The 24,656-nt window shown below is 42.2% G+C and overlaps 2 protein-coding genes across 5 annotated transcripts in view; both read left to right on the forward strand.

Annotated features, from left to right (window-relative positions):
- Positions 1–943, forward strand: part of LOC139754218 (uncharacterized) — a 57,230-nt gene extending 56,287 nt beyond the window's left edge. The window contains exon 5 of the transcript XR_011713855.1: positions 541–943. The gene's annotated coding sequence lies outside the window, so the exon portion shown is untranslated. The remainder of the gene's footprint in view (positions 1–540) is intronic.
- Positions 944–5,107: 4,164 nt separating this feature from the next.
- Positions 5,108–24,656, forward strand: part of LOC139754219 (neural cell adhesion molecule 1-like) — a 265,506-nt gene continuing 245,957 nt past the window's right edge. For 2 of the 4 annotated variants that reach the window (XM_071671496.1, XM_071671501.1), the window contains exon 1: positions 22,422–22,747. The gene's annotated coding sequence lies outside the window, so the exon portion shown is untranslated. Of the gene's footprint in view, positions 5,249–22,421; positions 22,804–24,656 lie in introns of those variants that run through there. The other 2 variants (XM_071671497.1, XM_071671498.1) reach the window with 2 other exon arrangements.

Consider the following 24,656-nt stretch of genomic DNA (forward strand, 5'->3'; position numbering starts at 1 on the left):
GTAATTCTTATCTCTACAGCTGCGTATTTGCAGCTTTACCTCCAAGGTTTCATCTTTTGTCATGTAAAGGCTGCCTTAACTTTACTTTTTAACGCATCAAATATCATCTAATGGCCGTTTTAGCTTTGTTTTTCTTGCTAGCATAGATCTATTGGTTCTTTGTTTTCCCTTCATCACCAACATATTTTTTCAGCTGCGCTCAGTGAAAATATACCGAACCTTCTCCAACATCTCGTCAACTTCAGCATCTCATCTAAAGCTTTCGTAATGCACCCGAACTCTCACCATCTTATGATACATCACGCTCTTTTTACCTCTCAAACCTCTTGTTATTGTTCACATCTCTCACGGTCCATCTCTCTCCTGTTTGCTTGCACCTTATTCAAGGTAACTTTATTATGCCCTGCCTTTTGGTCTGACAGACTCGTCTGAAAACTCTGGTTTCACGTCCATCACTTGTAACTCTTTTACCCTTTTCAGTTTCTTGTATAATCTTTACAAATATAAAGAAGAGTCGATCATTTTTTCTCATTCTCAAAGGGATGCGAAGGAATTCAAGCAGCAACAGACTAATGGATCCCAAACGAGGCTGTCTGTGATGGAAGAGACTAGAAACATGTCTTAATGTGGCAAGAGTAAAAGATGTAATATGGAACAGCTCCCGGATGATGGCTATTAATCCCTTAAACCTCACAAGCTTCAACGAGCATAATGTTTCTCACGGTTGATAAATGGAAGTTTAAATGATGCCTTTATTGAGAAATTCCTTTATGATCCAGCATAGAGAAGGGCGACTACCCCGTCACAGGTAATGGACGAAGCCGAGGGCAGAGGCATCTACATCTCCCTCTTCATTCCCCGAACACCTCACTGACAGATGAAAGGCTGACGGAGCATGGTGGCCATATTACATTATGACTCTGTATCCGAACATAAAAGGAAGGTACGAGTTTTCTGCAGCGAATTCTGGATCTTTTTTTTTTTCCCTTCCTCTTAAAATTCCTCATTAACGAGAGAGAGAGAGAGAGAGAGAGAGAGAGAGAGAGAGAGAGAGAGAGAGAGAGAGAGAGATTTATACTCAGTTTGATTTTAGTAACAGTTTCACGTACACAGTCAGAGACAATGACTGGTATTGCCAGAGTTTACAGATCGAACTGCTTTAAATGGATCATTTTATTTTGTTGATATCATGATATTAACTTCCAATGCAAGTGTTCCTTTAATGAAAAAAAAAAGACGGTATTTTAGTTGAGTAATTTGTCACAAATTCTGTTGCAATCTTGCAGTAGTTATTACCCAAGCCCCTGACTCTGTGCAGGGATTATTATTATTATTTCTTTTATCATCATTATTTATACATAATTTTTTTTTTTTTTTTGCTTTGACGAGGTAGCATAAGAAAAAAAAAAGAACGAACACCTATTCTCTTGCAGTATAATGTCTTGAAATTAGAGTTAACCATCCATAGCCTAGCTACAGAAGCCACCATGACCGCTTCACTATTATTACCATTATTATTATTATCATCATTCTATTATCATCATTTTATCATTATTATTATCATTATTATCATCATGATCGTTATTATTATTACGCATTTCAGGCACTTAGAAGAATGATTTCCCATTCTCTCTTAATTCTATTTCCATTCTGTTTACAGGGGCGATTGACTGGTCGAGGAAAAAAAGAATAAACTTGAGAAGGCGTGAGGGCGAGAAGACCTCGAGCGTGGAGGGTGCTCAAGGCGTGGCCTCACGGTGTCTTGGCTGGCTCCTCCCGTGTCTCGATAATGAATAAAACCCAGAGGTTCATCCTGTGGGAACAGCAAGGCCGGGCACACCGCTGCAACGGTCAACTCTTATCGATTTGTTATGCTCTGTGATATAGTCTATGGCGGCCGTTCGGGGTGCGAACGACGTTGATTTTCGTCGTCCTCGACTGAAAGTTCATTGATTATTGACGGGGTTGCAACGAATCTCTCATAAATCACGTAAATAATACATGTTCCAGGTTGAGCTGCCATGTTTAAAGGTGACCTACTGAGGGTCGGCTGGCCACAGGGAAGAATGGGATGACTGCCGCGTTTCTCGGTGCCCGACTGGATACACCAAGCAGCTTGGTGCACCCCAGGCGTGGTCCATGGCCGGTGTCACATGCGTGCAGCATATCCTGAAAATGACTGCTTGATGACTGGCTTACACCAATGACCGTGACATCAAGGTACACGCCTCTTCCAGTGATCTTTCTAACCCTATATTTACCTATGACATGAGTGGCCACTCTTCTGTATGCATGTGTTCCTAAACTGATTTTACACTCGAGTTAATTCCAACTCCGTAGCTTTAATTTTCTTATGTTAGCTGAGACGGCACGGGCAGCTGAGGCCCTAATCAAGGCCATCACATTAACGTTTTATATATATATATATATATATATATATATATATATATATATATATATATATATATATATATATATATTCCTTAGCCTGAGATATTTCCAAAGTCAAAGACATACTAAAAGGAAAAAAAGACAAACTTTAACATGAATTATGAAATTTCCTTATCATGAAACTGCATAGTTTGGTGAGAGACGACAGACTATGTCTGACACGTAAGATACTTTCTCAGAGTGAAAAGTTCAATGGAAAATATGGAAGTAGAAAGTGTATAATACAAGTGATATGCAACTAGCTCTTGAACACAGAGTGCATCTCATACTGAGGACCTAAGTGTGCTGTGAAGAAACTGTTATTGTATTCTAAGAGGTCATTGAACTTCGCCTGGTATATCCTTCCTCAACAAATGTAACACCAGAATATTATTTTCATGCAGTGATATCCCTGCCGATATGGCGTGTCATTTAGGTGACTGTTTAACTATATTGTACCAATCCCTGTGTTTGATCTTCAGCAAACATCCATTCAGTAGTTGGCTGTAAATTAAGTTGTTTTGTTACATATGTGCACATGTTTGTCTTTCATCACATATTAAAGTCCAGCTGAATATTGTTTGTCATAAAAATAAAGTACAGTATCGGAGTGGCAGCCTTGAGTCTGCTTGCACCAACCTGCCGGCTCTCCTAACGCAGTGCTCATATATTCTGAGATTATAATACTGAGAGAAAAAAGATGGAGGGATGGTAACTTCATGATTATACCCAGTGCCCTAATGAACATGGTGTGTAGGTGTGCAATGTGCCGTCTGTTTGTCACGACAGGTTTATGACCAAAAATGGACGACCCCGACTTGCTTGAACGTAGACTTGTGGTATTAATAGTCTTTATGGCTACAGGTAATGAGGCTAAGTCAGGAGAAAGGTAGTTCACTAAAAACAAGATTCTACTTCTGGCATAAGAATCGATGAAAGGAAATTTTGGGTCACGTTGTCAATACACAGAACGCTGTATCTCCATTTCCCCTCCTCCCCAACCACCACCATCTACCACTTCTCATCACTCATCCCTCCCGCTTCATCTGGTCCAGCGATTCCTAAACTAGAAGTTACGACCCCCAAATGGCGTCATGAAGCTGGTTTTGAGGGGGGTCGCGAACCGTTCTCCCGACAAGCGTAAAGCTTGATATTTGGGGTCATGAAAGGTATAATTCATGAATTTTGGGGACGCACATGGAAAAGTTTTGGTAAACCCTGCCACTGTAGTTCATACGACCCTGTAAAAGTTCCTGACGTAAGCATGAACGAAGATATTTTCCTATTTTTGATACATTAGTCATGAAACGCCATCAAATCTGTAGGTGGAAACCCCCAGCCTGGTACTTATAACCTGAATTCCACAAATGCGTTGGCCGAGTTAATGTTCACATGACCATTAAATAAAATATTTCAGCTATATACTGCAATGAGAACCATACTTTCTACGCAGAAAAAAAAAAATTAGAATTACCTACTATTTTTGTTTATGTAAATAAATATTTGTAAAGAACTTAAGGTTCCGGTGACATTTGCCTACAGGATCAGTTACCATAATGGTGCTACGATATAGTCACTTTAAGTCATACAGGCAAATAAGTGTTTTCCCAAGCTAAATATGTAGATTATAGCCATTTAGTTACTCGCCTCTCATAGGAATTGTATCTCAGTCCGGAAATCATCTTAGTAGCTCGCGGTTTTACTCTGCCATTATTATGTGTCTTTTGGCAAAAGGTTTCCAAAATTGAACCCAATATTCAGGATGGGAAGTGAGGATAATGACTTTGCTAGGCTTGAATTCGAAAGCGCTGCCAATGAAACCAAGAGTTGGTTAGTTGGTTGGCTGTCAGGGATTTAGGCCTATCAATTGCCAAGGGTCAATAAGGCCGTCAACGTAAGTTACATCCACAAAACCGAAAAATCTTTAACGCCTCTTTCAGGTGCTAAAGATAATTCTGTCACATACGCTCTCACTATGCATGTGGCCCATGACCAGGAGTTTTATTCTTCCTTTTAACTACATTTTGTAGCTCGGAATTTACACTGTAGCTTGACATCGTTTTACTATGAGGATATGAGACGTTACATTTATCTATATCAAAATTTATTTGCAAACTAAGATTCGAATTCATTACTTGTTTATGTCAGTTTGAATTTGCCGCTGTTCAGTTCAGGTGTATATTTATTTCCCAGTTTAGTATTACCTGTTATTTTTTACTATCCTACAGCGCAGGCCGATCAGTTTCATTAATGTATATGAGAGAGAAAACTGGTCCCAAGCCTCGTACATCACATAATACGTCTGACTGATTACCCAACCATCGAAGTACAACCCTAACTATATCAAGAGACAACTTTTGCTTGATTTAGCTTTTGATGAATTTCATCTAACTCTTTTTGAAAATCTAAACAGAGCATATGAACTGCTTTGTTTTCATCATACGTGTTGATTGTCATAAATAAAATTAAGCAGATTCGTCAAATAAGTGAATTCGTCCAAAATCTCTCTCTTGCATTCATTTCTTCCACCGAAAAGTTACCAGCTATGAATATTTTCTTCTCATCTATATCTATAAGATTGTGTATTATCTTGGATTTCTAGATGTATGAATCTTTGAATTATGTATTTCTGAATTGAAAAATCATAACTTTTTTCAGAATTCTTCAACATTGTGAGAGTTAGTTACTTCACGTTAAAATGAGATTCCAACTCATTCGTCCGGTGGTTTCGGCTGGCTATGTGTGTGTGTTTGTGCGCGGGCGTGTGACACAGCGCTAGAAACAGAACGAGATATTTTCAGTTTTATGGATCTTAAAGGTACGTGATAATCAGAGATATTATGCATTCACTCAACACATTATATCTTGTCTCTTTGCAATCAAACAATCGGATAATTAACCTAGAATGATTCGTTACTCTTTTATCCAGATGTCATGTCGTAGAATCAGGGATGTTTATTGAGTTAACCAGACAAGTAGCTATGATTCATTACACTAAAACCAAAATCAGTACCGGCGCAGAGTAATGCCAGTAAACAGTCAATACGGCATAGGAATATCCGACAAACAAGTGCTCTGAAAATTTACCCAGGTAATTGGATCGTTGCATCGCCCCTAAAGTTTTATAGGTCCAGGATTAACTTTCTTTAATCAAATTGTATGGGAATGGACCTGCATGTGCCATGGAAATATATTTTAATGTACATGCATGTAATAGAATATCATGCTAGTTTTGCGAAATGTTAAATTAGTACTATGATAGTGCATTGGAATGTGATGTGTTGTCGTGGTATTAATAGTTTTGTGAGTAGCTCTAGTGATATGCCAAATTATGTAAATAAAATCATTGGCCGCGGAGCCCCAGGGAATGTAGTATGCAATGATAGCACGTTCGTTTGTACGATAGGTTTTGCTAGTGTGGTCATGTGTGTAAAGTGGGTAAAGTAATGTATAACATGTGTAAGAGGTGCCAGTGCAGGGTTTGATTTACTAGTGTGTGTTGAATAGGTAACTTCCGTGTAATATGTGTGTGTGTGTGTGTGTGTGTGTGTGTGTGTGGGAGGAGACGTTGTCAGGCAGAGATCTCAAATATTTGGTTATTTGCTTCAATTTCATCACATTCACTTCTGGCTTCATCGTTTTACAATGTAGAAGAAATGGGATTATAAAAACACATTGATATGTGTTACAGGTCTTACAGAAAAGTTATAGCTTCCACACACACACACACACACACACATGCAGAAAAGGTAGAGAGGTTAGAGGTTGTGTGAGAAGAGCTCGTGCTCATATATTGTCCTATTCCAGTAGAGAAGTTTTCCCAGACGACAAATGTAGTTCGAAACTTCTTATAAACATGTTGAAGGGTTTAACTTATACAAGTTGGTTGCTTTTCTGTTTATTCACATCGTTACGTTGTTTACGCCACTCTGTCATATTAAGTGTTATGTAAATCCTCAAAAAGAATGAATTAACGAAAATATCAAAATCAGTCTAGAAACTTACAAACGAACCAGGGTTGCCCTGCATGTGTTTCTCTCACATGTAACGGTTCACATCCAGTTCCCTTGTTTGAATCTCAATAGAAAACGGCGACGCCCCGTTATTTTCATGAACAGCTCATTATCAGTTTTGAAAATATCTTCTAGAAATTCTTAGGTTCGATTTGGTTTGGTTAGAGGAGGTTAGTTTTTCGTTGGTGTTACCGGACTTCGCCTACAGGAAGTTACACAGCGAGTGGGAGGTACCTCCACTGGGGTTTTATCGTCGTAAATGGATTATGCCAGGTTCTGTCATTTTATTTTTTGGCAGATCATTACATTCAACCTCACATTCTCTCTGAATTTTTGATGATCCAGCCCCGGCTTTTCTAAGTGGCAGAACAGACATAGTAATAATGTTTTGCCAGACTGGGATTGCAGTGTGTTGTGCCCTGTCATGCAATTTTACCGCGAGAAATGACAAATTACGGCAACATGGCGGCGCAAAAACGCGGCTTAGTTAGGTTAGGTCAGATGACGAGCTTTGTAAAATATGTATAATTAGGAACTTGCTTGTATATTACATGTAGATGTCATGATGTTTTTGCAATGTATGTGGCTGGGAGTGTGTGTGTGTGTGTGTGTGTGTGTGTGTGTGGAAGAGGCTTCTCTGTATAGTAATCACGTTACTAGTCTTGTGGGTTGATTGGTTGGTTGGGTAATTTTGCACTGAGCCTCTCAACTGCCAGGGTCATTAAAGCCTTCAACGTCAAGCTATAACTACCAGTCGAAAAAATCTTGGGACACATTTCGTGGGTGTTTTCAAATTTATTTTAAGACCAGGTCTGGTCTGACTCCTTCTCTGGCCTTTGATGTAAACTTATATATGAATGACACGTTTTCGGTATCAGGTGTTCATATGTAACTTGTTTGTCGTAGTAAAGAATGCAGATCAAATATTTATGGAACGTATCCTTTGTGTGACGGGTAGGGAATAGGCAACTTGGATACCAGTATTTGTGTTAGGAAGAGTGTAGCAAGGATCCTTGGTGTGTGTGTGTGTGTGTGTAACGGATGTTGTCAGTGCGAAGTCTGTATGTGAAGCGTCGGGGTTGGTTCTGAGGAGCCTCCTTGCGAGCGTGAATGAGGTGCTTATGTGTTGACTCGGGTTACATGATGAATATCTGTGTTGATGACATTCTCGTGAATTACACTTGTAGTCTTGAGCTTTGATGTGTAGTGTTTGCGGTGGTGAGGTGGTGCGGCCACTGGATCTGGTAATGAGTATCCTTGTGTAGTGTCTCTGATGAGGAGATTGCGTGTGAAATGTTCATTTAGGTACTAGCCTTTTTCCCCCCCCCCCCCTGTAGTTTCTGTGATAGTATTTGTGCTTGTGCAGTTTTTTCTTTTTCATTTTTTTTTTTTTTTTGTTTTCTGACTGATATTCTAAGTGGGGAGGTTACCACCCTGGGTAACAGCCGTGAGGAGGTATCCACCCTGGGTAACAGCTGTGGGGAGGTAGCCACCCAGGGTAACAGCCGTGGGGAGGTAGCCACCTAGGGTAACAGCTGTGTCATGGTAACCATCCTGGGTTGAGAGGAGCTCCAGCCACCTCCTCACTGTGGTGGTGGCCATGGATGTCCACGTGACCACCGCGTGGGCTCGGTCGGTTGCCGTTGCTCACACTTCCTCTCCACCATCATGATGCGAAGGAGGGAGGGGAAGGTGACCGATGAACCATTCTAGCCAGCAGGTTCATCATAATGCAGTTCGTTATGTCTGCCTTTTCGTGAGTCATGTAGCGCGCGCGCGCATGTGTGTGTGTGTGTGTGTGTGTGTGTAGTATTTCCATGTGTTGTTGGCCTGAGGTCGTTTTTTTGATCACGTCTCTTGGGTCTACTGACATAATGCTTGCTTATAAGTGTCATGCACTTACCCTGTCATTATAACATGATGCCTTAGTGCACATGGTAGTGTGACTGCAACTTCGGTTAAGGCCGAAATGGCAGGTCTTCCCGTTAAAGGGTTTGTGTGCTTTAACGTGTTTAAGCAATGTGCTTAGCTGCAGAGTTTAGAGGAACTTTAGTGTTCATGCACGTCACTCGCATCTTGCTTTCGTGCGTAATGTGTTACGGGCCGTGGAATGAGGTATTTAGCGTATAAATGTGCGTTTTGTGTGTGCTGTACTGAGGGAGATGCTCTGCATGTGTTTGGGTTTATGCGCTCTGCCAGAGTCGCCAGCTTCCTGTTGTCCCATTGTGTGTTATTTAGTTTTCAGTGGCATCCTCGTGTGTTGCTGAGTTTACTCTGACTTGTTTGTGCTGTATGTATAACTCCTACCAGGTTATCAGTAGATCTGTAGAGTTGTCAAAATAGTGCTACGAGAGCCATCTTATGGGAAACTCTGGTAATTTATAACGCAAACGTGTATAGAATTTTAAAACTATCACTAAAGTAAATTAGTTCATGAACTGCAAACTTATGCTTATATATGTAAAGTATCAAGGATTCATTTAATTTTGATCACTTTTATATGTTAGCTGAGACGGCATGGGCAGTTGATAGCCAGGTACCCATTTTTCCGACCAACCTCTAGGGGTGGATGAACAGCTGGGTTGACTGTGGACCGACTGCGCTCGACCCCTGGGCGGCCCGGGAATGCGTCGCGATCAGGAACGCTAACCGATACACAACGGAAATTTGCAGAAATATATATATATATATATATATATATATATATATATATATATATATATATATATATATATATATATATAAGCTTTCTGACATTTATCGTGAACATTAATTTTTCCTTTTTGAATCGTTCGGATATACATGAAACATTAACTGTATCCTTTTGAGTCGCTGAATGCCAATAGGTTTCTTCATTACTGGTGTATTTACTGTTCTGTAACACTGCCGGTCTTTTTGTTAAGGATACATTATGTGTTGCCGATATTACAGCAGTGTTTTGTGTTGCTGAATCTCCTCCCTTTGTGTTGCTGAGTTTACGGTAGTTTTCTCGTGTTGCTGAGTTTACTGTAGAACCATTGCAAGTTACATGGTCACTACTGATATTATGCTTACGTATAGCAATGTTACATTACTTCCTGGGGCAGTGTCTGACCACTGTTTTCGCATTATATTGTGCGTCGTAGTTTGCTTGTGCATATGTGCATGGTTAGCGTGCTTTCATGCGTATTTTTAGTGCCGTACTGTGATAATACGCTTGCGTGGGTGTATTCGTCCTAAGATGTATGTTGATTTATGTAGCGTTCTTGCATGAATTTAATCATGCTCTTGCACGTAATGTTAGCTTATGCTAGAGTGCTTGCAAGTACATATTTGCATATATATTGTCGTTATAGAAAAATGCCTGCATATGTATCGTTTTACTTGGCACCAAGCCTGGCTTATTCATTGAGGGAGTTTTATGACATGATGAGCATGAGTAATGTGAGTTATACCATAAGACGAGCGTACGCTAGGTGAATATCAAGAGGTGAACGTAAGCTGGGTGAATCATATCATGAGCTAAACGTAAGCTGGGTGAATCATATCATGAGCTGAACGTAAGCTGGGTGAATTTTATCATGAGCTGCGCGTAAGGCGACCGAATTAAGTGACGCACGCAAACCGAGCGAATCTTACCAACTGCTGAGCATAAAACCGAGCGAATCTTACCAACTGCTGAGCATAAAACCGAGCGAATCTTACCAACTGCTGAGCATAAACGAGACAAATCTTATTCCGACCTTCGGCTGGTGTTGATCAGGTCATCCATATACGTTCAGAATCACAGTTTTCAGGCAGTATTATGAGGCCAGCACACAGAATCTCTCATAAAACCATGACGCATCTCATTATCTGAAGGCATTTTATCTTCAAGACTTTAAACATTTGGTGATTCAGTAATTACACATTTGACGTTAAAATGGTTTATTACGTATGCTGTGGAGGAACCCGGGTTTGTGAGCCACCATCAAGACCGGTTGTTCAGTCGTCCTGATAACAACCAGTTCATTGCTGGTTGAGTACTATCAGTTACTCCGTTATTCCGCTGGTGGTGCGGGTGTAAGGTCTCTCTGTGGGTGAACGACATTGGTTGCGTCTGATGTTAAACATATGCCAAAGCTAATCTGCATACATGAAGGTAATTGTAATTTCAAGCAAATCTATTCAGAATGGAAAGGAAGGAGCGAGAAATTCAAATTGGACTAAATCGCTCTGGAGCTACATTTCGACCACCGACAGTAAAAACAAAAACAAACAAAAAAAAAAAAGGTCGTGAAGAAAATCGAAGGCACTGAATAACTCGAGGTATATCGACATAGGATTTTTACAAGTCTACATCCTCCCCATTAGAGGAAGTTTTTGAAGCATCGGTGAGATGATCCAATTCTGTGTAAACCCTCAAGAGGAAATGCAAATATCATTAGAGTTAGGCAGATAATGAACTCGTGCGGGATAGACAAAGGAATGTGATCAAGTTTGCCTTCCAGTACCTGCTGCATCCTTTATCGGCCCTCTGTGTTGATACCCGGACAAGGTTTCCGTCGATATTCTTAAAGCAGATAGGAACAGTTGGCTCAGATAAAGAGAAGCATAGGATAAACGCCCTTATGTCCTCGACTTGCAACATATCCGTTTTCTTTTTCTACGCGAGACACAGGCAGGTGGACCCCTTAGGATTTTGTGTTGCATAAATGGTGCTCCCGGACTCCGTCTTTGAAAGTGGTAACACAGGGAGCGGGAAAAAGCCTTGAGTGAAAATGCATGTTCGTCAGTGGACGGAAAGAAGAACAGTTTCCTCAAGGGCATTCCGACGCCAAATGGAGCTCACCTTACCTTGCTCCCGCAGGTTGCGCAGCCTTGAAGCTGCGGGAACCACATGAAAAGGGTCCTAGGGATGCATAATTAATCATCTTATGATTCGGAGCAAATAGATCACCTTACAGAACGTTTACTAAAGAATGCAAAGGATCGCTTAGTTCTTTCGTGGCTGTTTGTGGTTGTGGAAGAGGCCAGTACCACAGAGACTAGGGTGGTAAGAGTAGAAAAGGAAACAGATGACTTCAGGAGAAATAACTGTAGACCTAAATGTTTCATGGTGGCATATGTCTCATACCTTGTAATCCACGTAGACTCATATCTCACAGGATTACTGACAGTGTAACATTTCCGACAAGTAACCCCACTGAGGATTATCATTTTCTTTCTCATTCCCACTGAATCTTGCAATCTACCGTCGTAAACATTGTTGATACATTGTAAGACTTGTATTTACGCTACTGGTTGTAGACTCAGCCACTGTACTTGACACAGAAAGAGTTCACGTGACGAATATCTTTGACTCCCTTATTTTGTTGCGCCCGTGTCTTTAAGAGTACATAACCACTTCAAACACTGGCGTGTCTGCCTATCCAAGCGCGGTCCAATTTCACGCTAATTCCTAGATTTTGAATATGAGCGTGATTCTTGGCTTCGTCTGTCGATAGTTTCTGCTTGTTTTTATGCCTCTCTTCTTCAACAGGCGCCAGTGGTTTTCTGCTAGGTTGTAGTTACTTATCTTCATTATTCTAAGTGCATTCTGGATAAGTGTGTAGCCAGTGTATGCATTTTGTGACCTTACTGTCTGACAGTCGTGGCTGCAGTGTATTTCTTCTCCTTAGCTATTTACATGGCCAGATAGTGTGGTATGCCAGTGCTGGGCTTCCCTTCTTTGTGGTCACGCCGAGAGTGAAGCGTAACTTCGGCGAAGATTTCATCATCGAAGTAGAATCTTGTGGAAGAACTTCCCACTCCCAAGGAGGCCATCATTTCCACCGCTACTGATCGTAGAGCAACCTTGAAGCTGCAGGAACTCCTGAAGAGCGGGTCCCTGTGGTAATACAATTAAAAATGAGAGCGACGACGAGGCATATTGTTGAGTACGTCTATTGCAAATTAGGCCGAAAGGTATACGTCCTACATACGATGCACGATCAGGAATAACGACTTAGTCTGCAAACACAATTATGTAGTATGTTGTCTCGTTAACCTAGTGTCTAGAAAAGCTTGATAATGTTCACTGAACCGAAGGTGCAATGCATACTCATAACACACTCGCCCCAGTACACATGAGCCATGCGGGGTGGCAGAACAGGGTATGCATGAAGAGGGTGTGTGACGATTCTTCGTAGTTACAGGGACGTTTCCAGTCGTTACTGAATGACGCGAAATCATTGGAAGTTTAGACTTCTTCAACATCTGTTGCGGTTTGCCTTAAAAACTCACAAATATACGCATAAAGATCCCATGCTGAAAGAGAATGTCGTTCTCATCTCCAGTTTACTGTCTCCCGGCGGTGAATGGAGGTGAGGAATACATGATTTGGGGGCCAAGTTTAAGAAAAATAGTCTACAGCAGCTTCACAGTGGACTACATCAGAGAAAAAGTAATTCCTCAGTGCATTCTATGGCAAACTGTCATAATTTTCATGGTCCATAGTGCTTGTAAAGTGAAATTTTCAGAATTATTATTATTTCCGGTAAATTACCTTCAAAAGCGCTCATTGTGGCACTGAGTAATTGGTTCACTAGAACGGTTGCAGCCCAAAACTTGTTCGTTTTTTTTATATATACCTCTTTCATATCATTTCTCCTTACTTCACACAGCGGAAGCAGGATATGCTAATGTATGTATATTCAGGGAAGGAAATCGCCAGAAAAAGCCGCACGAACGAAAATTCTCCCGATATTTCTGGTTCCTTTTGGCTGAAAGCAATTCTTGATTCCCGCAATCAGGGTTTAAACGTCTGGGAAATTTCTGCTGAAGTCATATATTTGCAATGGTGAGGTTAAAGTTTCTGAGGGGCTCATTACCTGGTTGTGTGAGGGCTTTATGTCTGAGAAGGGGGGCAAGGCTGCCCATGACAAAGGTGGGGTCAAGTGCAGGTTGTGGTGACAGTAATTTCCAGACACACTCAATAGCAAGCGCCCTTAATGGGAGCATACTACCTTCCCGGCACATATGACCTCTCCAGGAGGTAACCTGAGGATCAGTATGGCGTAAAACCTGCCGATGATATAGGTTTCATACGCGACGTAATTGATGGTATGTGAATCGTGAGCGCTTTCCTCCGCTGCGTAAGTTGGCCTTAAAAAAAAAATGAATATTTTATCAACAACGTGATCCATTTTCTATACGAATTCAATTAATTTTCGAATAGAAAAATTCTGACGCGTCTAAACAACAGGATATTTGACATGGCCTAATCCGACCAGATGTAGCCAAACTTAATCTTCCCTGGCCTAAGATGGGTGTAGTTCTATTTGCTTAGTTGATGTTGGGATTATTTACATTTGGTTTGGTGAATGTTGGGTGGGTCCATTTTAGATTGAATTTATGTATGTTCGTTTTCATATCCTCATCTGTGTGTGTGTGTGTGTGTGTGTCTATAAATGTTCGCATCCATAGTGAGGTAGTTCGTCTGCCTGATGATGTATAAGTCATAAGAACATATTCTGTTGTGTAGAAAGTATTCATTTTAAGCAGAATCGAATCCTGTCTATCTCTTGGGACACTCTGTAATTTATTAGGGACATTATGAAGGAAGGATTATGACAGGCCTCCAAAAGGCCTTCAAATCACGTATGGTCATCCTGCACAAGGATTAAAAACTGAGGCGCTGCGATTCATCATTCGTGAAAAATAAGCAGACGCTTATATTACTGAAGATATACATCGACAATGTAGCATAAAACCAATCAGCAAGCAGCACTGGTTTAAGAGAAACGTCACGAAAAAAAAGACGTAGCAAAAACATAAACAGAACGAAGACAAACAACAAGGACACGAGAGCAGCTCAAAATTGAGACACAGTTGGTTTCCTCCGAGCCTCAACCACAGAACTCCTGCATCAATCCACATAACGAACAGTTGTTAAACCTAACTAAGCTAAGCTACTGAACCAACACACAGCATCACTACATACACACACAAACACACACACCCTTAGTAAGCCTGGGATATGTAAATAAGGCACCAGAAATACATATTCAACAAACTACTCACACACACACACACACACACACACACTTCAATGGACCTACACCACACATCCTTCCACTCTACAAATATCTTTTGCTTTCAGTCTTTACCTTCCCTGACCAAAGTTTTCTCTTTCTCCCCCTAAGAACACAATAGGAAAAAAGAGGAAGACGAAAAAGAGACTGTGGAGCGAGGGATTGTGAGAAGCTCTGGCTTGTTTGTCTGGTGTAAGGAAGACGTCGTCTCTTGTCCTAGTTAAGGTAAACAAACCGATAGAGAGACTGGGAATCTTTTCTCGTAGTAGTTAAGAGGAATTTCTTAGCCTTCATCTACACCGAATGCAGGAACATGTATTACGGTTTTACTCGCTTGTATCTATCACTGTTTCTCGGTTGCTTTATGAGCAAATGATACGACAACTTTACCTTAAGCACTAACAGGAAAAATGAGGCAACTGTACTGTCTTATTTGATCTACGCGTCACGAGTTTACAATATAAATTTCAAACAAAAATTCTCTTTGACACAGACTAATATTTCACAGTCTAAATCTTCATTTATGTGAGTGATATTTAGATTGACATTAAGACTATTTAGGGATTGATATTGTCGATCGAGAGGGGCGTTTACCTGCTATTGCTGTATAGAGTAATTTGGTAATACTAAAGACAAAGGAAAGACCGCAGAATTAACACTTCGCCAATGATCATTCTTCAAGATGGAACACTGAGAAAAATAATCGTAATTCGATAATACGCTAAAGAAATGTAACCATTAATATATTTAACTATTAGTAACTATATTTTCTCTTCCCGCAACCCGTAAGAAACGTTTACCGTTGGTCGAGATAAAAGATACAGTAATTTCTAAGACTCAACCTTTTGAAGAAGGCAGTGTGTATACAAGGAGGGGAAGGACGGCAGGGAAGCAGGGAAGGAGGATAGCAGGGTAAGTGGCATCCTAAGTGGGTGGAAGGGGCGATAGCAGCGACAATGCTGGGAAAGATATCAAGTAATGAATGAGAAGGCATATCAGTTAAAACAACGGGGAAAAGAATCCGAGGAAGGTGGCAGAGAAGATTACAGGGGAGGAGAGGTAAGGAATGGTTGCTGATCTGGAGTAGGGAAAGTTACAGAGAAGATAACACGGGAATCGCCGGGGGAAATGACAGGGTTGATGCAGGCGAGGTACCAGTCTAGATGTGAAAGTCCACCAGAAGTTGAGAGACAGAGACAGATTCTTATGTATTGATGGAGGGGAAGTCTCATGGACAGAAGCTAAAGGAGGCATTAAACTTCTGTAAGACTTGATCCTTAAGACTGTTTAAGGTACTGTGTCATGATGAAGAACTTGCTGTGTGACAGAGGCTGAGTATTTCTATGTCCAGGGCTTCCAGGATATGACCTTGCACGCTCTTTTATCATGACACCAATTGATCTATATGTATTTAACGTGTACGGTACGAGTCACAGCTTTCGTGATCACTTAACTGTTGATAGCTATTGGATGCATCATATATACATGCATACATTAATGCGGATGACCTCACACCAGCACCATAAATGACATAACCTATAACTAAAATTTTTGTGATGCTGACCTGACATCAGTACGTTTATGATGATGACTTCAAACAGACACGTTTTGCATGGGTGAAAATTAGCACCAGTGCGATGACCGGATACCCCGGGACCGAAAACCAACACTTTTACGATAATGACCCATTACCAGCGCCACCAGTACCCTCATCATGCGTTGCAGTTTACACAGAGATATCATGGGACAAAACACGTTGCAAGATAACAACGACCCGACGCTTCTTGCGATTTTCTGAAGGTCAGGGCGCACCGAGGGACAAGATTCTATTATGTTTGTCTCTTAACTTCCCACACAAGACCCGAGAAACCATGAATAAGTAGATGTAGGTCGTGACACCAAGCCTTGCCCAGGCCACTTCTGGGAACTCTCTGGTGTTAGGCTGGGGAAGCGGGGACTGCCTAACGTATACAGCTGTTTCTGGGTCAGGACAGGAGGGCCATTTTTCAAGTGGTGGCACGAGATGCCGGGGCCCCATTATTAATTTTCGCCAGCTACGACACGAAGGAAATGGAAATGTGATACAATTAAGAAACCGTGAAATATTAGGTGTCTTAGAAATAGATATGGGGGATGGTGAGATAAGGTTGTGGGTGGGACATGTGGTGTGTGTGTGTGTGTGTAATGAGGGAGATGCTGAGAATGAGTGAGGAATTGCTTTGTTTGTGTGTTATGGTGGATGAGGATGATATCTGAGGCTAATGAATGAAAGAGGGGTACTAGTAGGGTGGTGGCCAATGGGACGTTATTAAGATGGTGAGCAGTGTAAGACTCCCTTCCCTACTCTTCGTAGTGGGCCCAGCTCGGGTTATTGTTCAGACGTCATAAGGGAAATGACTGCGGTTAGATCGTGTTCATTACATTGACTCTGGCCACCTTGGTCGTCCCGAAGTTGCGCGGGTCATATCTGAGTGGTCGTCTGCAGTATGGACGGGTTGTTGAGGAATCCTCTCTGAGCAGGAACTGGAGCAGGTGGTGGGTGTTCTCCCGAGCTCATGGATATGTCCTACCTTCATCTGGCTGGCTGGGCAGTCATAGGTCAGACTGTATGACCAGCCCTCTCTTAGGATCTCCACCACCCAGCACCAACGAGACAGGGAGTTCGCCAACCTTCTGGCCTTTTCGACGGTGTCTTAGATTCCTACTTGCACTGCTGATGTTCGGCAGAGGAGCTTTAATATCTCTTATGCATGGCAGATACGGTATACCACGAGGACTATAGTCATCCCCAACAGTCGAACAGCTCCCTGGTCGCTGTGCTCGTGATGCAATCTTGAGCAGACAGCATGAAGACGTGACGTGACGACACCGCGGCGCAAGGATGACGCCGAAACTTGAGGACACTCCGGGAAGGGAAGGGTCTCGTGAAATTCACCTGCGCTACGTCGTTCATGCACTCGGTAATCTCGGAAGTATTGTCATGGGGGGGGGTGTGTGTGACCTGGATGCTTCGTTCAGGGTTGGTGCCGCACTCTTGCGTCTGGTAATGCGAGCAGTCACGTCAACTTACATTCTTCCGCCGCCAGAATCATTCTTGGGTCGTTCCTGATTCCTGTTGCGTCCCATACGTCCACTAAAAGAGAATAGTCACGGGTCGATGAGTGTCTGTAGCCTCACCCTTTTTGGGTACGACCCTTAATGACTCCAGCTTTACCATGTTGTGCTTTGACGACGGTGTTCGTTAGATGTGTGCGCTCTGCAGCTAATGACCTGATTTGGGTCACTGCAGGAGTTTGACGGGCGAATGCTTGATGTCCTGTGCGTATTAGTGGTGAGTGTGCTTATGATACTGTGTGCAAGTGCTTACACCGAGGATCCAGTTCTACCATTTGCGTGTGGATACTAGTTGCATGTGGTGGAGGACTGGTACAGTGTGTCGAACGGAAGAGGAACTCCTGATCCTGTTTCCTTCAACTGCTGCAGCGCGTGAAGTTAAGGTTAGGTTAGTGCCATTGATCTGTGAAGATCTTTATACCGTAATCTCGATTCCCTTATATTCGCCCGCCGCCAATTCGTCCCTCCACCGTGGCGTAATATCCAGTCACAAGATATTAATATGGATAGCCGTGGCCGAGGCTAATAACGATGATCAAAGGTCGTCCCGGTCTATAAACACCGAGAAAGGTGAGATCCAGCCCGTCGGAGGCTGGGACCTGAATATACATTCAGACCACTGCGGTGAAGGTCAGCTCAATAATCGTCTAGGTGGGAGAGGATAGTTGTAGTGGAAAGCGAACTGGAGAGCACATGGCAGTGACACAGGTCAGGGCCACATCTTTGCCCTACGCTAAGACTTCATCAAACGGCGTTCCTCGCATGATATTTGGATGGAATGAGTCACTCTGCAGAGAACTGATAGTGAAGGAGGGACGGGACACCCTGACAGTCCTCGGTCAGGCCATCTTCTAATGCCCTCCTCGATGATACACGCTACAACGGCAACAGAGACGACGAAGAGAGGCTTTTGCAGTCAGTCCAAATGAAGAGAACAAGACTCTCAAAGCATCGTCCCAAGCGGATGATGCTGGAGAACTTCATCACATTGTCCCAGACAGTTCCCCCATTCGAGTCACACCACAGGTGGCAGGCGTATGCATATAGCACGTCCACTCCGAAGAGATGGACAACCACTAACTCGTATCACAAGCGTGGAAAAGAGACATCTCTCCTACAGCAGGATTCACCTTCTGTGAGATAGCAGGTTAACCATCCGCTAACATCTCTGCTTGAGGAACCAGCTCAAGCAGGTGCTACAGATGGGGGTTTGTAAATAGGAGGGAGGAGGTAGGGTCGGTAGAAGGAACAAAAGTTGATGGATGAAGGGACGCTGGGTCAAGAATAAGGGCACGTGAATGGGGGATGAGTGGGTCAGTAGCGGTAATAGCAGCTGGTTAGCAGCGGCAACACAGCAGAGGGGGAATGGCATGGTAGAAAGAGTAAGTTTAGGTCAGCAGCATTAACAGACGAGGGAAAAAGAGCAGGTATTCAGCAGCAGCAGAAAGGTGGAGGAAAGAAGGTAGGTAAAGGTTGTAATAGCAGCAGAAATGACAGGAAAGGTTGAATATGAGGCACACTGGCAGCCGCGGCTGTTAGTGAAGACTGTGAGGCAGGGGTAACGAACAGCACAGGAGCAGCAACAGCAGGTCATAGACGACAAGAAAGAATAGTGACACTATCAGCAGTTGGGGCGTGGGAGCCGTAGTCAGAGGGAGTTGGAGCAAATGATTAGCTGGAGGACGGTACAGCCAGCATTAGCAGCAATGATTCCTTTAATCATGGCAGGCTTTCAGTATAATCCAGGTAAATGAATAGATAAATTAAATGAGAAAGGAAAGAAAAAGCTGAATGGGCAAAAAAAGAAAAAAGAAAAAAAGCATAACGTAAGAAGTGGATTAATTGAGTTTTTAATCGCTTCAGAAGCATTAGGAGTAATCGAAATGAAATATCGTACAGGAATTAAAACGGTTTTTAGAAAGATATGGTCTAATCGCTGACCCTCACCATGAAGACCCGGAATTACATTTCACTTAAAAGATCTTAAAGAGTTCCTTAGACACTAGTAATCTGCAATGGAGCCAAAGTAATACATATTAACGACATCTTTTGGCCAGAGAAAGACTACCTACCATATCTGACCTAATTCTAATGTGGATATGTTTCATCTCCAAGAGGAACATTACTGTTAGAACTCTGTAACAGGAGAGCCATACGTGATGCGGTTGCACACAATATCCAGCAAAGCTCCAGCTCTGAGCTGAATAATGTTTCTAATGATAATATGGTTTAGTCTCGACCTATACATCTCTCTACCTAGTCTGATGGAAGAGTAGGGGGTCATTGACCAGAAGATGGATTGACGTTGTAGATGGATCTACGCTAAAGGACTGACAGTTGTCCATTCGGTGTGGTGGTCGTATGATGCTACACTGTAAAGGAACCATGGTCAGAGGAGAAGGAACCATTAACTCTGTTGAGATCATCATCCCCCACATGTCTAGGTATGATATTTGAAGTAGGAGCCGACTAGAAATATCCATATAAATAAAGACCAGACCATAGACACACTATGATAGTTTTGTTAAGCTAAAGCCTTCTTTTTCGTGGTGTTTTCCGAGTTCCAGTAACGCTGAGTATTTTCGAGGAGAGGCCAGGTAGAAGAAAAAGAAGTCGAAGAAAATATCAGCTGCAGAGAGAAGGCAGTCATTTTCTTTTCCAGTAAGTAAATACCGTAGAATATCAATCAAGGGCCGGCCTTGATGTGGACTTTAGTCCGTGACTGGAGCCTCCAACGTGAAAAAAAAACTATGATAAAATAAGATAAAACCGAATATATCCTGAAAACAAATCATACCGTAGTGTACAATTTTCTCTTAGAAATACATCATAAACTCTGGGGCAGGAATTTATCTTCTTGACCAATAATAGTAACTTAAACTTCCTTTGTATAGCTGGTCACGCCCTTGGCTGTGTATCTTCTTTTGAAGGATGAGAAGGGAGACTATCCTTCCGAACCTGTCTGGGGTATGACCCAGTCAGTACCAGTCCTGAAGAGACTGGTCACAATGGTGTTCTTACTGTTCGAATCCAACGGCTAACTGTAATTCAAGATCTCGAGATGTAATATGCCACAACCTTACTGGAGGGTCTATAATCTTTTTTATTATTCTATTTTTCTATTTGAGCCGTTGATTCTGTCGCGTCATTAGTAATTCTTTGGTGAAGAGGGATGTGTCCGCACTGCAGCCTTGAGAAATTAACACTTATTCTAGTAAGGTGACGGTCTAGCAATGACAGCAGATGCAAGAAGGGAAGCAGAATCAGACGGCAGCAGGTACACTGAAGAAACAAGGGTCATCATCGAAGCATAGCCACAGGTGGAAGGAGGGAAGCATATTCGAGAGATATAGGTGTAGTCAGAAGACAGAATTAGCAGTAATAGCTGGGGGGAAAAGAGCAGATTCACTGAGAGGAGCAAGCAGGTGGAGTGAGGGGAGGTACGTCGGTCAGCAGGTGGAGTGAGGGGAGGTGCGTCGGTCAGCAGGTGGAGTGAGGGGAGGTGCGTCGGTCAGCAGGTGGACAGAGGGATGCCGGGTCAGCGGTGCAGTAGGTGGAAGGAGGGAAACAAGGTTAGCGGCAGCGACTGGAGAAGCATTTTCTGAGTGGGGCGTAAAGTCAGCAGCAACAGAGGGACGGAGGGGAAGATGGTGTAGCTGTAGCTGTAGGCAAGGGAAGGCAGGGGATAAGATCAGCAGCAGTAATCTGAAAGGGTTTCAGGCAGGGTCAGCAGCCAAAGAGGAAGTCAGTTGCAGTGGACAGGGTGAATCATAACGGCAGATGCAGTCGATAGTAGGGTAAAAAAAAACAAAAATAAAAACAGGTTAAACCTCATCAACAGAAGGAAGAGAAGGGTTGGATGTATAACCCATAGCAACATGGGCTGTAGAAAACGGAAGTGAAATGCAAGGTCAGCAGTGGTAGTTGTGACAGTTGGATGGAAGTAGAAAGAAAGGTCAGAGGTGAAGTGGCAGAAGAGAGGGAGGGTATCACGGTTAGCAACAACGGCCAAGCCAGCTCTTGGGGGGGGGGGGGGGCAGAGGTCAGGGTTAGGAGAACTGGAAACATACGAAGGATGGGAAGCTGGGTCAGGAGAAATAAATGAAAACAGGTCAGAGTGGAAAGGCGAGAAGATGCAACAGAAAAAATGGAAGGGATAGGTAGCCAACAGAAGAAGGAGGGAGGGAAGCAAATCAACGGAAGCTGAAGCAGAGGATGAAGTAGATTCAGCAGCAACAACAGATGGTGGAGGAGGATGGGTAAGTAAGGGGTGTACGTGGGGACGTTAACAGCGGCGACTGGAGGGAGGAGGGCAGGGTATAAAGATGGAGACTGAGAGAGGCGGGATTAACGGCACCAGCAATACATGAGGGGCAGTAGAGAGGGCCAACAACAGGAAAAAGAAGGGAGTCGGCATGAGGAGAGGCAAATGAAGGGAGAGAAGGTCAAGGAGAGCAACATGTGAAGGGCATAACGCAGACATTATGAACATGGAAAAACCAACAACGGATAGAATAAGGAGACAAAGTACGTATGAGTAGGAGCAGTGGCAGCAGGCGCACGAGGGGAGAGGCAATAAGCAGGAGCAGTAACAGAAACAGCATGGTTGGCAGGGAAAATATAAGCAGACGGAGAGGTATAATTAGTAGAAGTAGCAGATGAAGAACAGGATGAAGGGGCCAGCAGGAGCAGTAACACCATCAGCATACAGAGGGGAAAGCAGGTGGGAGAGGGGAGGTGAGGTCAAAGAGAGGGGGGGATGGAGCAACAGCAGGTGGGATGGGAGCAGGGTCAGCAGCAGCAGCAGCAGGTGGAGGGTGGGAGGGAGGGTCAGTAGCACGATAGAGCCGGGCGAGGCAGGACGCACGGGCTGCCGCCTCCCTGAGCCTGGAGTCGGTGTGTCTGTCATCTGTTGGCCGTCTCGAACCCTGACGCGACGTATCGCTCATCCGTTCATAAATGACTTTCATATGGGCTGCTGGTGCGCTTTCTGAGCCTAGATTTGAGTGCATATACCATGGATATTTTTTATCCTCTCTTTTCCATGGTAATTGGTAGTGACGTGTGGGCAGTTAAGTCAGTCATTAAAAGTGTGAGAATTGTGTCTTGAATTACTGAGTCGCGCCCTCCCTGTGTGCACCATCGGCCCCAGCCCAGGTCAGTACAGACCAACGCAATACTCAAGTTGAATTCATTTCTTCACCTATGAATGTGTAAGGTTCTATTGATGTTCCCTAACTTACACACACACACACACACACAATATATATATATATATATATATATATATATATATATATATATATATATATGAAATGACCCAAGAACACCTTTTATGGGGATCCTACAGCTTCGAGGTGTTCTAAACTGCAGTAGGGTAAGGTGAGCTCTTTTCCTCGATACTCTTGTACACCTTACCACTTGCGACATTATTGCAACATATAGTCCGGGAATGAATATATATATATATATATATATATATATATATATATATATATATATATATATATATATATATATATATATATATATATATATACACTTTTGTGTGTGTGTGTGTGTGTGTGTGTAATTTTGCTTGATTCTACAATATCACCCAATAGACCTCTTTTACGGTGCCTCATGCAGTTTCAAGTCTGCACTACAGACAGTAGCAGGGAGGTGAAGAACTCCATTGGAGTGAGGTCATCGTGAAGATTTTACTCGTTTTTGACGATGAAACATTTCGAAGGTGACTTTTTCACTTGCTGTGTAGCCTCATATAAGTGGAGTCTGGTAAGACAAGAAAAAAAAAAAAAAAAAAAAAAAAAGTTCGAGTCGTGGCCTCACTAGTGTAAAACTTCCTTCCTGTACAGCACATTTGGGTGATATATATATATATATATATATATATATATATATATATATATATATATATATATATATATATATATATTGCAAAAGATCACAGTAGTGAGCGTGATCTAGTAAACCCTTGGAATCCAAAAGAAAATGAAACACGATGTTCCCAAGTGCACTTTCGTATAATGATCACATCAGGGGAGATACAGGAAAGAAGTATAATAGTCAGTTGATATACGAGGAAGAGACGTAGCTAGGACGCCATTGGTAAACAAGCGTTTACCTATATATATATATATATATATATATATATATATATATATATATATATATATATATATGAAACAGTGAGGTTACCGGACTCCACCTGCTCGAGGTTACGCCACTAGTGACTAAGTCTTCTTTGACGAGGCTGTATCATTGGCAGTGTAGTCTCATTTAAGACCTTCTCACTCAAAAGGAGTCTACATATATATATATATATATATATATATATATATATATATATATATATATATATATATATATATATATATATATATATTGTTTCGGTCAAAAATCCACATCAGTGATGGGCCTTGATTTAAATACAACGTGGGTAATGAAAGCGGAAAAAGAAGGGACAAGAAAAGTATTTACGAACTCCTGCGGAAGAGTAAAAGCCTGTCTTTTAACAAGTGCCAGGTCATATATACTGGGAGAGACATGAGAGGGTAGTGAGTTACGAGGCTTCGAGGTGTAAGGAAAGAAACAGTTACTAAACCGGCCCACCCTTGAGTTGCTAACAGCCATACAGTACCATGTGACGCATTAGCTTGTCATGTATCGCGTGTTTTATCTAGTAGTGGGGGCACACAAGCAGCCAGCTCTCGGGAGCAAAAACGAAAGTAATGCCAATGAAAGAGAGTAGATGAGTTAGGCTGCTTTCGACTTTACCGAGTATATATATATATATATATATATATATATATATATATATATATATATATATATATATATATATATATATATATATATATATATTTATATATATACAATCCTAGGATACAGAGAAATTCATAATCAGTTTGGCCAGCATCTCTTTGTTCTTTATTTTCCCATTGCACAACACTGTATGATCATATCTGAAAATTTTCACTGATCGGGATTTCATAACAGATATTGAATTGTGCGTATTGATGTTATTTATTTTCTCTACCCTGCCACGTACTCGTGATATATATTT

The sequence above is a fragment of the Panulirus ornatus genome, chromosome 16 (genome assembly GCF_036320965.1).
Source record: "Panulirus ornatus isolate Po-2019 chromosome 16, ASM3632096v1, whole genome shotgun sequence".
Lineage (NCBI taxonomy): Eukaryota > Metazoa > Arthropoda > Malacostraca > Decapoda > Palinuridae > Panulirus > Panulirus ornatus.